Source organism: Lactuca saligna, chromosome 5, assembly GCF_052625555.1.
Source record: "Lactuca saligna cultivar CGN05327 chromosome 5, ASM5262555v1, whole genome shotgun sequence".
Lineage (NCBI taxonomy): Eukaryota > Viridiplantae > Streptophyta > Magnoliopsida > Asterales > Asteraceae > Lactuca > Lactuca saligna.
The window spans coordinates 130,590,518-130,604,689 of record NC_136421.1 but is presented as its reverse complement, the minus strand read 5'-3'; positions in this window follow the sequence as shown (position 1 = coordinate 130,604,689).

Below are 14,172 nucleotides of genomic sequence, written 5' to 3'. Positions count from 1 at the left end.
AATCAAACCATGTCGAACTAACATCCCAGCAAGAAGTAAACCTAATCAATCTGAATATGAACACGATGAGGAAGTTGGAAGGTTCAGAAAAAGCTGCAAAGATTGGAAATGGCGGAGTGGTGGAATATTCATCGGTGAAATTTGAAGCAACAAAGAGAAAGATGCAAGAAGTGTATGCGAAAGCAGAAGACATTAAGAAGAAGAGAAGAATACAAGTGATTGAGGTGCATGAAGCCGTTCTCCTCCCATGCATTAACGACAACAGAAGAAAGGTTAATTGGCGCCGGCGATGCTGATGGTTTTCCACAGTACTTGGTTTCATTATAAAGAATTTCATTAGATAGCGATTATTTGAATATTCGGATATGTTAGTTATGTCATTTTCAAGTATATATTAATGAATGTGGTTTGATTAAGTATATGTAATTTTGATTGATACCAGGTGAATCAAACTATGTCATTTTCACGAGTTGCAAGATAAAAGTTTCTTGAATTGCATGTGGTTTTCTTAATAAAGTAGGGTTTTACTAATATAATTCTAATATTCTATGGCTAACAGCCTAACAGGATATATGGTTTGACACTTATACGCTTAATATAGCTTAATATAGAGCGACCTAGCCATCGTGTGTGTGTATATATATATATATATATATATATATATATATATATATATATATATATATATATATATATATATATATATATATATATATATATATATATATATATATATATATATAAAATTTTTTCTAATGAAATATTATAATATTCTATGTTTGTAAAAATATAATACATATAATGTTTTAATATTATATGTTTTAGAATATTTCAATGTAAAAGATGTTAACAATATTGTTTTAGAATATTAAATATTAAATACATTATAATTTTATGAATATTAGAACATTAAAAAAAGCTAATTATATAAGATTTATTTAAGAAATAAAAAAATTTCATTTTATCCAATGAAGAGTTTTTTGATTATTAAACTCCAAATCCACTTATTATAAGGTGATATGTCACAATTATAAAGATTCATCCATTAAATAACACATAGACTTATTACATATTATATTCACTTGTTTAGATGATATATTCACTTATGACTATTATATGATATTTTCATATGTGAATATTATATAGGATTACACGGTATATCACATGAGAATAATACATAATATATTCACTTGTAAATATTAGTTCGTATATTCACTTATGAATAATAGTTGGTATATTTATATATGAATATTGTATAGTATATTCATATATGAATATTACAATGTGTTTTCAGAAACATATATAATTTTTATATGTTATTCACATATGAATAACATACAGACTTGCATATTTGTTTTGTGTTTTAATAATCACATATTGATTCAGGTGAGAAACATATTATATGTGAATATAACGTGGTAATTTAGTATGCATTTCATCAAACAGTTGGAGTGCATACAAGTTAACTTTTTTAAAAATGTGATAAATATGATACTTTAACTACTTAAATATTACAAAATAGTAGATTGGTAGAGAAATGTATGAAAATTTCAAACAAAAAATGATTTGATCTTTTTGTAACCATAATTTCAATGTTTTATTTGATGAACGATGTTGAATGAATAATACTAATTGAATTTTTTATTGATTATCGATGATGTTGTTCTAATGATGTTGGGAGTATAATTAATCGTAGATGTTGAAGATATGTTCATATTCAAACAGAATTGAATGTTGGATTGAAAGAGCAAAAAACAAATGAATTTCAATTGTTCGTATTTGTGGTTGAAGGCTATTATATCATATTTACAAGTCATTGTGTCCTTTATGTTTAGAGGCTAATTAAATGAGTGATTGAGAATGATTCCCCCATTCTAAACCTTTTTTATTTTCTCAAATGAACCCACCTCTCTCTCTCTCTCCCTCTCTCTCTCTCTCTCTCTCTCTATATATATATATATATATATATATATATATATATATATATATATATATATATATATATATATATATATATATATATATATATATATATATATATATATATATATGTGTGTAATTTTTTCTAATGAAATATTATAATATTCTATGTTTGTAAAAATATAATACGTATAATGTTCTAATATTATATGTTTTAGAATATTTCAATGTAAAAGGTGTTAACAATATTGTTTTAGAATATTAAAATATTAAACATATTAAAATTTTATGAATATTAGAACATTACAAAAGCTAATTATATAAGATTTATTTAAGAAATAAAAAATTTCATTTTATCCATTAATGTCACACCCCAAAACCGAGAACGGCGGAAACGTTCTATGGTGGAGGACGTCATGTATAATATCAACAACAATGTAAAGTAGTAAACAAGCAACAACATCATCCATTGCATTAATAAAATAATTATTATACAATTGTATTCTGTCAAATTTTGATAAACACTAAAGCATAAATCAAAATGAAAGATAAGTCTTGAACAAGCTCCATCTTCCTTTCTCCTTGCATCGGTACCTGTTTATGATGACCTGAGGATACAAGTAATTTTGAAAACGAGTATCAGCTTTGAAGCTGGTGAGATCATAAGTATTTAGTGTCTGAATTTGTATGTAAGAATTTGTAAGTCCATGTATTGTAAGAATTTGAAAAAGTTTGAATCTCTCAGAAAAACCTATATTTTCTATTAAAGTAGCCTTCTACCAAGGCTTAACTATTTTGTATGCTCGTTTGATGTAAAAGTGTGTAATTTCCCAAGTGTAACTATCTTTTAACAAAATATAGTTTGTACATTAAAGTTTAAGTGAGGTTATCGCTAAAAATGTAATGGGTAAATCATTGTAGTACTGTAGTTTTGTATTATAGGAACTACTGCTGTATTAACTACCTTAAACCGGATTTATATTAAGGTATAATGTGATAATTGCACCATACTATCGACTGATAACAACGACATAAAGAACGGTCGTAATAACGGAATGACGTTTGGCACCCGCAGACCTGCAGGTCCGGCTGTAGCTAGCAGCAAGGTGTAGGATTGTCAATCCAGTATAGATCTATACGCAAACTCAACGCTCTCCCACCAAGAGAATTCAGGCTACAACTCGGGCCATGACATTTAAGGCATGCTCCAATACAGTGGATCACAATTGTTAACGTATTAATGTAAGGGTAATGTTTCTCGTTCTAGTATAGTTGTATATGTTCTCTTCCTAGTATAGTTGTATATGTTCTCGTCCTAGTATAGTTGTATATGTTCTCGTCCTAGTATAGTTGTATATGTAATGTTCTAGAAAGTATTGACTCATTGTATGATATCGCGTTCTAGTAACGGTTCTAGTATCTTCCTAAACTACCCATATGGTAGTTTACTAGCAGTCTAATTGGTACGTATGGTCATGGATGTATACCCTTACTAACTAAGGGCATGGGATGAACTGGAAAGACCTTTTATGACTATATATGTACACATGATATATAACTAATATTTAAACGACTTTCGGACGAATACCCAATATCCCACCAGACCACATCTCAAGGCGCGAAAAGGAAATAGGGTGGATAGCCTTCCTAAGTCTTTTAAACATTTCTTATATAACTATACATATATAGGCATGCAATTTATAATATAAAAGCATAAATAAATTTTGTAAGACATTTGAAACATAAATATTATTTTAAGAAAAGATCGACTTGATGTCGATTTATAAAACAATTTGAAGGCATAAGTATGATAAAACAGTTTTGAGTATAAGGAAACATTTGATTGAAACACAGTTGTAAATAAGTTTGAAAGGTAATGTACGGAGTAAGCTGTACAGTGTAAAAAGGAGTTTAAAACATATGAAATGTTTATAAAAAGTCATTTGAAGGAAACTGTTTGGTAAAACGGCTAATGAGTAGCCAAATCTTTTGAATGCTGTATATTAATCACATGTGATTGATGTAATAACTAGCGTAATTCTACTTATTAATCGCATGTGATTGATATAATACTAGCATGATTCTACTTGTATTCCCCCCCCCCCCATTAAACATTTAGAAGTAGTTTAAAACATTAGTTAAGTGGTATGAACTCACTTGATTGAAGTGGTTGATTTGAAATAGTCTAGAGAAGAATCGAGCAGAACTTTTACAGGAAGAGTTGAAAACACGGGAAAATCTCGGGATTCTCGGGAATATCGGGAATCTCGGGAACACAAAACCTTCCTTCGGGACTTAAAGGTGAAAAACCGGGGCTTCGGGAGCTTAACCGCAGAGTTTCAGCACGAGAGATGGAAGAATGGAGCACCTAAACCCGGCACCCCAAGAGTTCTATTTATAGAGGCATTTCTGGTGTGCCACGTCGTGGCTAAGGTTGGCCACGTCATGGGGAGCAAGCCTTATCCCCTTCCGTTGATTGGACGCCCTAAGTCACTTTCCGGGTCGCGGCAAGCTTGTGCCACGTCGTGGGGGGCCTGACAGCCTCGGATTTTGGACCCTGAACTTGTAAAATCCATAACTTTCGCGTACGACCTCTGTTTTCAACGTTCTTTATAAAACGCGTAGCTAAAAACATGATCTACAACTCTCGTTTAGACTTCATTGGCTAATTTTGACTTTATTTTTAATTATTTATTTTTAACGGGCCGGGACACGAAAATTCCGTTAAAAATCCATAACTTCTTCATCCGATGTCCGTTTTCGTCAGCCTTTTCGCCGTTGTGCTACTAATGTTGAGACCTTAGATTCTCATTTAGGTTGTTTTGGTCAAAAGTATCTTGAGCTCTATTTCGAGTTTTTAGTTGTCTACTGCTATACCCGAATCTTGGAAAACTCATAACTTCCTCATACGAAGTCAGATTTGGACGATCTTTTTATGTATGCTCACGGTTTGAGGTTATCTATAACTTTCATTTAGATACTTAAGGCTAAAAACTATTGTATTGAAATTTCGTGTTTTTCGTTTAATCAGTGTTGCCGGTTTTGCCGAGAATCTTCGGGTGGTCATAACTTCTTCGTTATAACTCGGATTTTAGGGTTCTTCATATGTACGAAAACCTTGATATGATTCCTACTACTTTATTTAACCCAAATAAGATTTTAGGAAAGTTATATTTTGACCTAAATTTGATTGGTTTTACATTACATTGTCTCGAAATATCGGGTTGTCACAATTAAAGAGTTTTTTGACTATTAAACTCCAAATCCACTCATTTCATTCAACTTTCTCATTAAACTTATAATTGTAGATGTTTTTAACTAGAGAGTAAATTGTAAACTATATCAAACCCGTCTTAGGTCCTATCATGATAGAGTAAAATCAACGAAGCAATAACAATATTTTCGACGTGTAGCTGGTTTGAAGCTAGACCTACTTTTTGGGATTCTGCACATGAACCACTAAATATAGGTTGTTCACTAGTTTTGATCGTTCAAGATCATTAGTAACATATGTGATTAAACACTTTATGTATACATATGCAATGCAACATTATTTTTGTTTTGGATAGAAAAGAAATTCATCAACATTTTAAAACGATCAAAAGCGGTGGTGATGTATTTGGATTTTGGTGTGGTTTAAAAGCATATGGATTTTAGTGTGAATTTATATAAATAAAAACATAGTTTCCAACAAAATTTCATTTCAGTTTTAAAGAAAAAGAACGTGGTAGGACTTTGTGTTGGATTAGTGTCTAAGTCCATAACTATTTTGGTATGTACTTGACCCGATGGTGCATGGTCCTTTTGGGTTGCCTTCACCAAAGCAACTTGATAGGATGAATTATGGAGAGTAAGGATTAAATATAATTTATTAATATATTATGGGAATAATATATTAAAGGAGAAATCATGTTGTTTAATTAATATTAGTCAATAATTAATTGGTAATTAGTTTTGTGACTAAAAGAGATTAATTAAACTTAAGGGACTGGAATTGTAATTATAGGATAATTGCAATTTGTGCCATGGATTGCCTTGTATCAAGGGTTGGACGAATTCTATGGGGAAGCCCATAAGGAAATCGTCCAAGGGCTTGATTAAAAGGAGTCTATGGGTTGCTTAGGGCTTAAGCATCCAAATTAAGGTTTCCTTGTTAGATAACCCTAATAGCCCAACTATATAAAGACCCATTAAGGCTCAAAAACGGGGCTAATGTTCTTGTAAGGGTTTACACACGTTTTTGGCAGCCTCCAACCTCTCTCCTCTTCATCCTCTTGCTTATGGTGTTTGTGAACCATTAGAGGAGTGACACTTGTGACTCTAAGCCTTCCAAAGTCAATACAAGGAGATTTGGGATTGTTATTGCTACATAACAATCAAGGTAATATTATAAACCTATTATTATGTTAATATGATTACTTATATGCTAGAATTAGGGTTTCTTTATGTGTTCATAATGTTGTGTATCTAATAGTGAAAACATTGATCCAATTCTAGGGTTGCATGCACACATAGGATTGTTTGTATAAAAACCAACAGTGGTATCAGAGCCTAGCTTGGTTTTAATTGTATTGATGCATTGTATAACTAAAAAATTCGATTTTTTTTGGATTGTGGAGGCTGGACTCGCCGAGTCCATGGCTGAACTCGCCGAGTCCATGCAGACTCGACGAGTCCATGCCTGACTCGACGAGTCAACTCGTCAGATAATGCTTATCTCGGGATTTCTTACTGTTTTTGCATATGGATAGTTACCTTATCATGTTAGATCAATATAAATCCGATTTTATGATATATATAACTATATTCTTGATCTAATTAAAGATAATTATCAATTAACAAGATAATTGTTTCCTTATAAGATAATTGATTAATTATTTTGAGTAAATTGATAAATTGTTTTGCAAGAAATCATTAAATAAATCAAATATGGATAATTATGTGATTAAATGTTAATTTAAAATTATTTGTTATTTGATCCTTGTTGTTATGAAAGGTTTCATATTTTCCCCTTTAGGTTTTATAGTTTAAATTTGAACCCAAAAATTTTGGAGTTTTGAAATTTAAATAGTTAAAACCCTAATGTTTTGAAAAAGGTTTCAAAACTTGCCCTCAAGTTTTGGAATTTAAAAGTTGATTAAAGGTTTAATTAGAAATGTTAAATTCTAAAACCCTAGTAATGTTTTGAAAAGTTCAAATCACACCCTTATGGTTTTATTAATTAATTAAGGAGTATAATTAAAAGAGGTTTAATAAATCCATAAAAGTTTAGGTTAACCTTTTAATTAATTTAAAAGTGTAATTGTTAAAGTTAACCATATAGTATTTTAAAAGTATAAAATACAACCTATACTATATATAACATTAAAAGTGTAACATTATATATATGTATGAGTAAAAGTCAGTCTTACCGTTAGTAGGCCTCATTCACGAAGCTGGTCTATAAGGGGTGTTTAAGGAATTTGCCTATAAAATGGCGATTGAATGGGTATCCACTCTTACCCACCACACTCTTGACTAGTGGAGGGTCGTTAGCCGAACGGGTAGGATAGGACGAAACCTTCCATTATAAGTATAATGAAATACAAAGTAACTAAATGTTTTTCAAATTCCCAATCTTAGTTACTTAGGCAAAAGTGAATTGATGCAATTCCATGAAATTACACTTTGTGCCCTTGCGAAGACGTTAGTGGAGCGTGTGTGGTTTACCGGCACACTAAATGGTTCTACGCAAAGGTAGCAAAGGGTGACTCAATATTTGTCATAGTTCGGTGGAGCGTGTGTGGTTTACCGGCACATCGAATAGGTGATTGTAACATGTGAGGGCACCATGTAGTTTGCATGGTTATTCACACCCGCTTTGTGATCCTCGGCATCCCAGTCACAAACAAGAGGGGCATATCGAGATTTAAACATGCCATTGAAATGTTCAATGAATCTCAAAGGATCTAGGAGTTTTCATAGATTTAAAACTTAAATTTCTTTTTCGTTTTTCATGGTGGAAATTAGTGAATCGTCATTCACTTACCTTCAAATGTTCTGCAATTTGGGTTACGGCATCCCTCTCCCGAGTTGTAGGATATTGTGTTGGGTCCTAGCCTTGGAATTTCATTTGGGTGATTTACCAGGGACTCAATCAATCAACTAACTTGAATTTCGTTTTCTCCCGTTTTGTAGATGTCAAAGTTCGACAACTATGGTCTTCCCGAATCCCGTGTAACAAGTATTCCACATGAAGATGATATTCCACGATTCGATCGAGGAACAAGAAATCATGCTTCACTTCCTCCTCCTCCTCTAATTATTCTCCCTAACCCACAAGATTGTAAAATTGAAAGGTTCAATATCACTCAAGCACTTTTGGCAAGTAAACATAAAGAAGGAAAGTCGGTGTGTGCACACGTCCTAGGGATGAAGTCACACATTGATAGACTAAGAATGATGGGATCCATTGTCGGTGAGGAGATGACTGTTGATTGGGTTCTTCAGTTACTTCCCAACTCATATAGTGATTTCGTAAGAGAGTACTATATGATGAACCACGACGTGACACTTATTGATCTCACCTATATGCTTATTGCTGCTGAATCAGCAATGGTTTGGCGCAATAGAAAAGCAATGTTGATTGGTGAATCTGCCTTCAAGACCTCTATGGATATAGACAATGGCAATGAAATTCATGCAATGATCAAAAAGTTTGATCATAAGAGAAAGGCGATGTCTGAAGTAGTTCCATGTGTTGTTCCAAAAGAGTCAATTTGCTTTTATTGCCAAGAGAAGGGGCATGGGAGACGAAGTTGCCCTAATTACCTAAGAGATCTAAGAGATGGGAGAGTCAGAAAGTATGGCTCCACTTTAGGTAAAATCCAATATATAACTCCGTTAAGTTCCTATTCGTTGATTCTTAATACATGATGTAATAAGATTGCATTTGAGTGTTTTGTAGGATCAGTGAAAAGAAAGGAAGCTTGTTGAGAAAGCAAGATGAATCTAATCACCAAGAGATGGATTTCGATCGCATGGAGTAGAAGATTAGATTTTGAGCTTAGATAGTTATGATAGAGTTGTTAGAAATTTTCATTTTTTACATAGTTTTCAATGGATTTTGCATTGTAAGGACAAATGTTTTTCCGATGCGTTTATAAATAAAATAAATTTTTTTGTTTGACTTATTTATTTATTTATTTGTTTATTTCCTTGCAATGAAATCATTATGAAAATTGATGTTAGCATATTTCTACAACGAATGGATATGATTCTTAGTTATGTTATTTATGGAAATGTCGAAAATTTACCAAATAGGGGGAGTTTCTCATCGCCCAAAGTTTCAATTGGACAGAAATTTGGAATCACGCAACTTTGTTGCATGATGAATGAGAAATTTCATATTTGGAAATTAGACTGATTCGTTGACAAAGTGTCAAGTGAAGAACTAGGAAATCATGCACACAAAGTTGCGTGTTGATTAAGTGCACCATAAGAGTAACAAAGACTTTCGTCATGATTTACTAAAGGTTTAGTAAATATGATTATACTTATAGGATTAAGTGTAATTTTGAATTGATTGAAAAGGTTTAAATCAATAGCAAAACGAATAAGAAGAATCAAGTAGGAAAAAAGATAAAAGTTTCTCCATTCTAAGAAGAAGGGAGAGTAGCTTTTATACTTTATGATAGGTCTTAATGATTAAGAACCATATCTCAATTGATCCTCTAAGTGAGTCTTAGTACAATTGTATGTTTAAGAAGAGGAATCAAGGATTGAAGAAATGGTTAAATCAAGAATTCTATCATACTTCGTTCCAATAACAAGTCTTAAAGTTAAGATTGTGACAATAAGTGAAAGGTTTTAAAGGTTTATAACATTCATCAAATGTGGAAAGTTGTGATGTCTTGGATAAGACAAAGACCAACTACGACCAATTTATGAAGTGTTTTGATAAAAACTACACTAACTCTTGAATATTTGTTTGTCAAGAAATGTTTATTGACAAAAGAAGCTTATATGTCAAGGAGTCAGTGGGAGTCTTAATGGTATTGAAAAGTTTCAAGAACAAATCAAATAAACCTTATCAATCATCACTAGCACACGAGTTGAGGTTCACGACCTATCGTGTTGACGTTATTTTGTTTCTATGCCATTCAAATTGAGTTAATTATGCATGTGAGTTCTATGAGTTCTCATTTGAACACATAAAAGGCAAAGCACCTTAATCAATGAAAAGTACATTGATAGGAAAAGATGAGATGCTTAACTACTTGGAAGACGTGGTGGGCAGCTGTGCTACCATGAGGCAAGAAATCAAGATTAAGAAAGTTTGGTCCATATGAGTCTGAATTTGTCGTAAACTTTGGTTTTAACAAATTCACATGGATAGGAACACATACACCGTTTAAAATCTAAGTGTCATAAGATTTCCTCCTTCATGAAAATGGTTGTGAGGAAATGCTTTCACTAAGAAAGTTTTTAAGAAGATAGTGATTGTAAAATTGCATTCTCAAATTTGATTATGGTTACGGTATCCCTTTCCATGATTCGAATTGTGAGGTTTGGCAATTAGTCTTAATCGTTAAGACACACATATAAACTATCTAAGGAAAAGGTGTATAAGTTCAAGAAGCCTTGATAAAAGGATTATCAAAGCATTAAGTATTAGAAACATGAACTTAAGAAATTCAATAAGTATTGTTTTTCTGGAAGTTAAGATGTTTATGAATACATGTCGAAGCTAGTGGGAGCATAAGTGTTATGTTTTATAGTAATCATCATGATAGTGGGAGCATAAAAGTTATGATTGTATGATTATTATGGAATGTATTGCAAGTTGGCAATATTAATTATAGAAAACAAGAGTTATACCTTGCAAGGTCGTAAGGGTTATAAAGTTGTTTTGTTATAATTAAGGGAGAGAATATTATGCTTCATTTCAAATCTAAAGGATTAGGTTGTGGAATGTTAATAAATTTAGTCAAAGGTACATAGTGTGTTCTTAAAATTTCGATTATGATTACGACATTCCTCTTCACAATTCGAATTTTGAGAACATAGCAAATAAAACATTATGCGTCGTGTTCCATACGCTTCGGGTATAGGATCGATTGCAAATGTTTTAATGTTTGACCATTCTAAATTTTTTTCCAAATGTCTAGCGCATTTAGAGGGAAAAGGGACTAGAATTGATTTTGACTAAAATAATTAAACAACTATCAAAGGACAATTCAAAGTTCGACGAGAATTGGTCGCTTGTGAGTAGTTGTAAGTATAGTATTGGAAATTATGAAAATGTTTCCATATTGGATGGATCATATCGAAATCATTACAAATAGAAAAGATTCTATTAAGAATGAGTTGTCATGAGGAAAATATGGAAGCGTGTCCATATTGGGAAGTAAATATTAAAAATCTATGACTAGATTAGAAACTTTTATGCAAAAGGATGTTCAAAGGAATGTACTTTGAGTGAGAGACATCATATCTAAGGAATTGTCTTGTAACAATCTCCGTTAGAGAACTTTGTAATATCATTGGCAATAGTCTTTGAGACTTTGGTGCAGTGACATTACAAAAGGATCGTTGCATAAAGTGTTAGAATCTAGTATATTCTATAAGTAACAAGAATTTGATATTCTTACACTTAAGAAAATGGATTTGGAGTTGTAAAATGAGAATGATTGGAAATGTGTCTATTTCACAAAAGTAAGAACCATAGGTAAACATTGTGTGAATGCTAGGAGCATGGGACAAGTGTTGGAATTCAAGTAAGAAGTTGATTACCCGAAACGACAAATAATGAGTAATCGATATGGTGATAAATAAAACGTGTTTTGTTTCTACTCAAAGGTTTGAGGCCATATGGGATTAGTATTATTCTTGTGTTTCACCTTGCATGTTTTGACTTCCAGAATAATTGAGTTTATTAAGAATAATCAAATTATTCAAACGGGCCACCGTCGTTCATATGTTGGAAGTAGATATGAATGAAGACTGTCATGAATTGGTGTGTGGATTGTCTAGAAAAGTATTAGACATAACCAAATGTTTGCTGCAACGTTCATGAGTGCTTATGAATATGATTTGAGCATTGGATTAAACCCACACTCACTTGGATCACTATCTCGAGTGATTAGTGAGACGATAACATCTTATATTCTTGAAACCGAGATGTGTGAGTTGTATCTTGCTAATCGGTTGCACATTGATAATATGTAAACGCACTAGTAACTTGGTGTTATAAAACATATCGTTGTGTGTGATTTGGTCAGTGAGTGCAAGCAAGCATTGTATCAAAGTTTATCCGTTCCTTTTATCTAAGGTAGGATAGAAGCGATATCTTTGGGCCCCTCGATGGTTTAGTGATGACATACGTAAATGCTCGGCCGGGCTAGGGCTAATTTGATTTGTTCAATTAGTCTGTCGTCATAAATCAGAAATCGAGATATAGTACAAAGAGAATGATTTGAAATCATATCTCATACGATATCAAGAATGGAGGAATATATGATCCCTTATCTAAGGACACGCGTATCTGATATGATCAGAGTTGACAGCGGCTTTGGAAAGCTACGATTGCAGATCAGGATCCGAAGTCATACGCAGAATAGTTGTTAGACTTATCCAAGTGGGAGACTGTTGGATTAGTGTCTAAGTCCATAACTATTTTGGTATGTACTTGACCCGATGGTGCATGGTCCTTTTGGGTTGCCTTCACCAAAGCAACTTGATAGGATGAATTATGGAGAGTAAGGATTAAATATGATTTATTAATATATTATGGGAATAATATATTAAAGGAGAAATCATGTTGTTTAATTAATATTAGTCAATAATTAATTGGTAATTAGTTTTGTGACTAAAAGAGATTAATTAAACTTAAGGGACTGGAATTGTAATTATAGGATAATTGCAATTTGTGCCATGGATTGCCTTGTATCAAGGGTTGGACGAATTCTATGGGGAAGCCCATAAGGAAATCGTCCAAGGGCTTGATTAAAAGGAGTCTATGGGTTGCTTAGGGCTTAAGCATCCAAATTAAGGTTTCCTTGTTAGATAACCCTAATAGCCCAACTATATAAAGACCCATTAAGGCTCAAAAACGGGGCTAATGTTCTTGTAAGGGTTTACACACATTTTTGGCAGCCTCCAACCTCTCTCCTCTTCATCCTCTTGCTTATGGTGTTTGTTAACCATTAGAGGAGTGACACTTGTGACTCTAAGCCTTCCAAAGTCAATACAAGGAGATTTGGGATTGTTATTGCTACATAACAATCAAGGTAATATTATAAACCTATTCTTATGTTAATATGATTACCTATATGCTAGAATTAGGGTTTCTTTATGTGTTCATAATGTTGTGTATCTAATAGTGAAAACATAGATCCAGTTCTAGGGTTGCATGCACACATAGGATTGTTTGTATAAAAACCAACACTTTGGTGTTAATTTTATAATTTTAGTTTTGCAAATAATGAGGTTGGAGAGAAATGTTGTTGGTGTTAAAATGAGCCATGAGGGGCAGATTTAGGGGATTTTCTGTGCAACTCTTCAAATTTTGCAGCGCAGTGTAAATTTTTTCGGCAAAATGTAAAATTTTCAACGTGCCAACTCTAAAATCATGTGCTACCTTTGATATTTTGCCTTGCATCTACGATACTAAACCGTTCAAATGGTGTGGTTTACACTTCTCTAATATAACTAAAAAATAGTAAATCATATTGTCAGGAGAGACATGCCAAACCTATATATTTTAGTGTCGTGTAGGGTAATTTGTAAACACTAACAATATCTTCAAAAAATATATTTGATTTTAATTTTGTATCCTAACTATTAGGTTACCAATATATTTGACATAATTATATAAAAAAACAAAGCTTTAACTCTTTAAAAAATGGTAATAATTAACTTCGGTTTTAAGTTAAAGATATTTTGAATTTATACGGTTGAGGGTAATTTGTTAAGGCTAAATGAAGTGAGAGGACTAACCCACACGTCATGTTGATGTGTCCGGCCTAAGGATGCGTGAACACCGCCCCTAAGGCTGATGGTTTGGATGTAGCATGGGTGGAAGGACGGACGAAGATGACCAATAAGAAAGCAGCTCACATATATTCGACCCCTTTTTTCCTTTTTCCTCCGTAACCATGGAAATTATAAAAAATGTAATGGACCCATTTTTTCTAAAAACAGGTGAAGAAGACGACCAAAACCTACATGGATGGACATTCATATTTGTTTTAACTGAAATTACAATTTTGG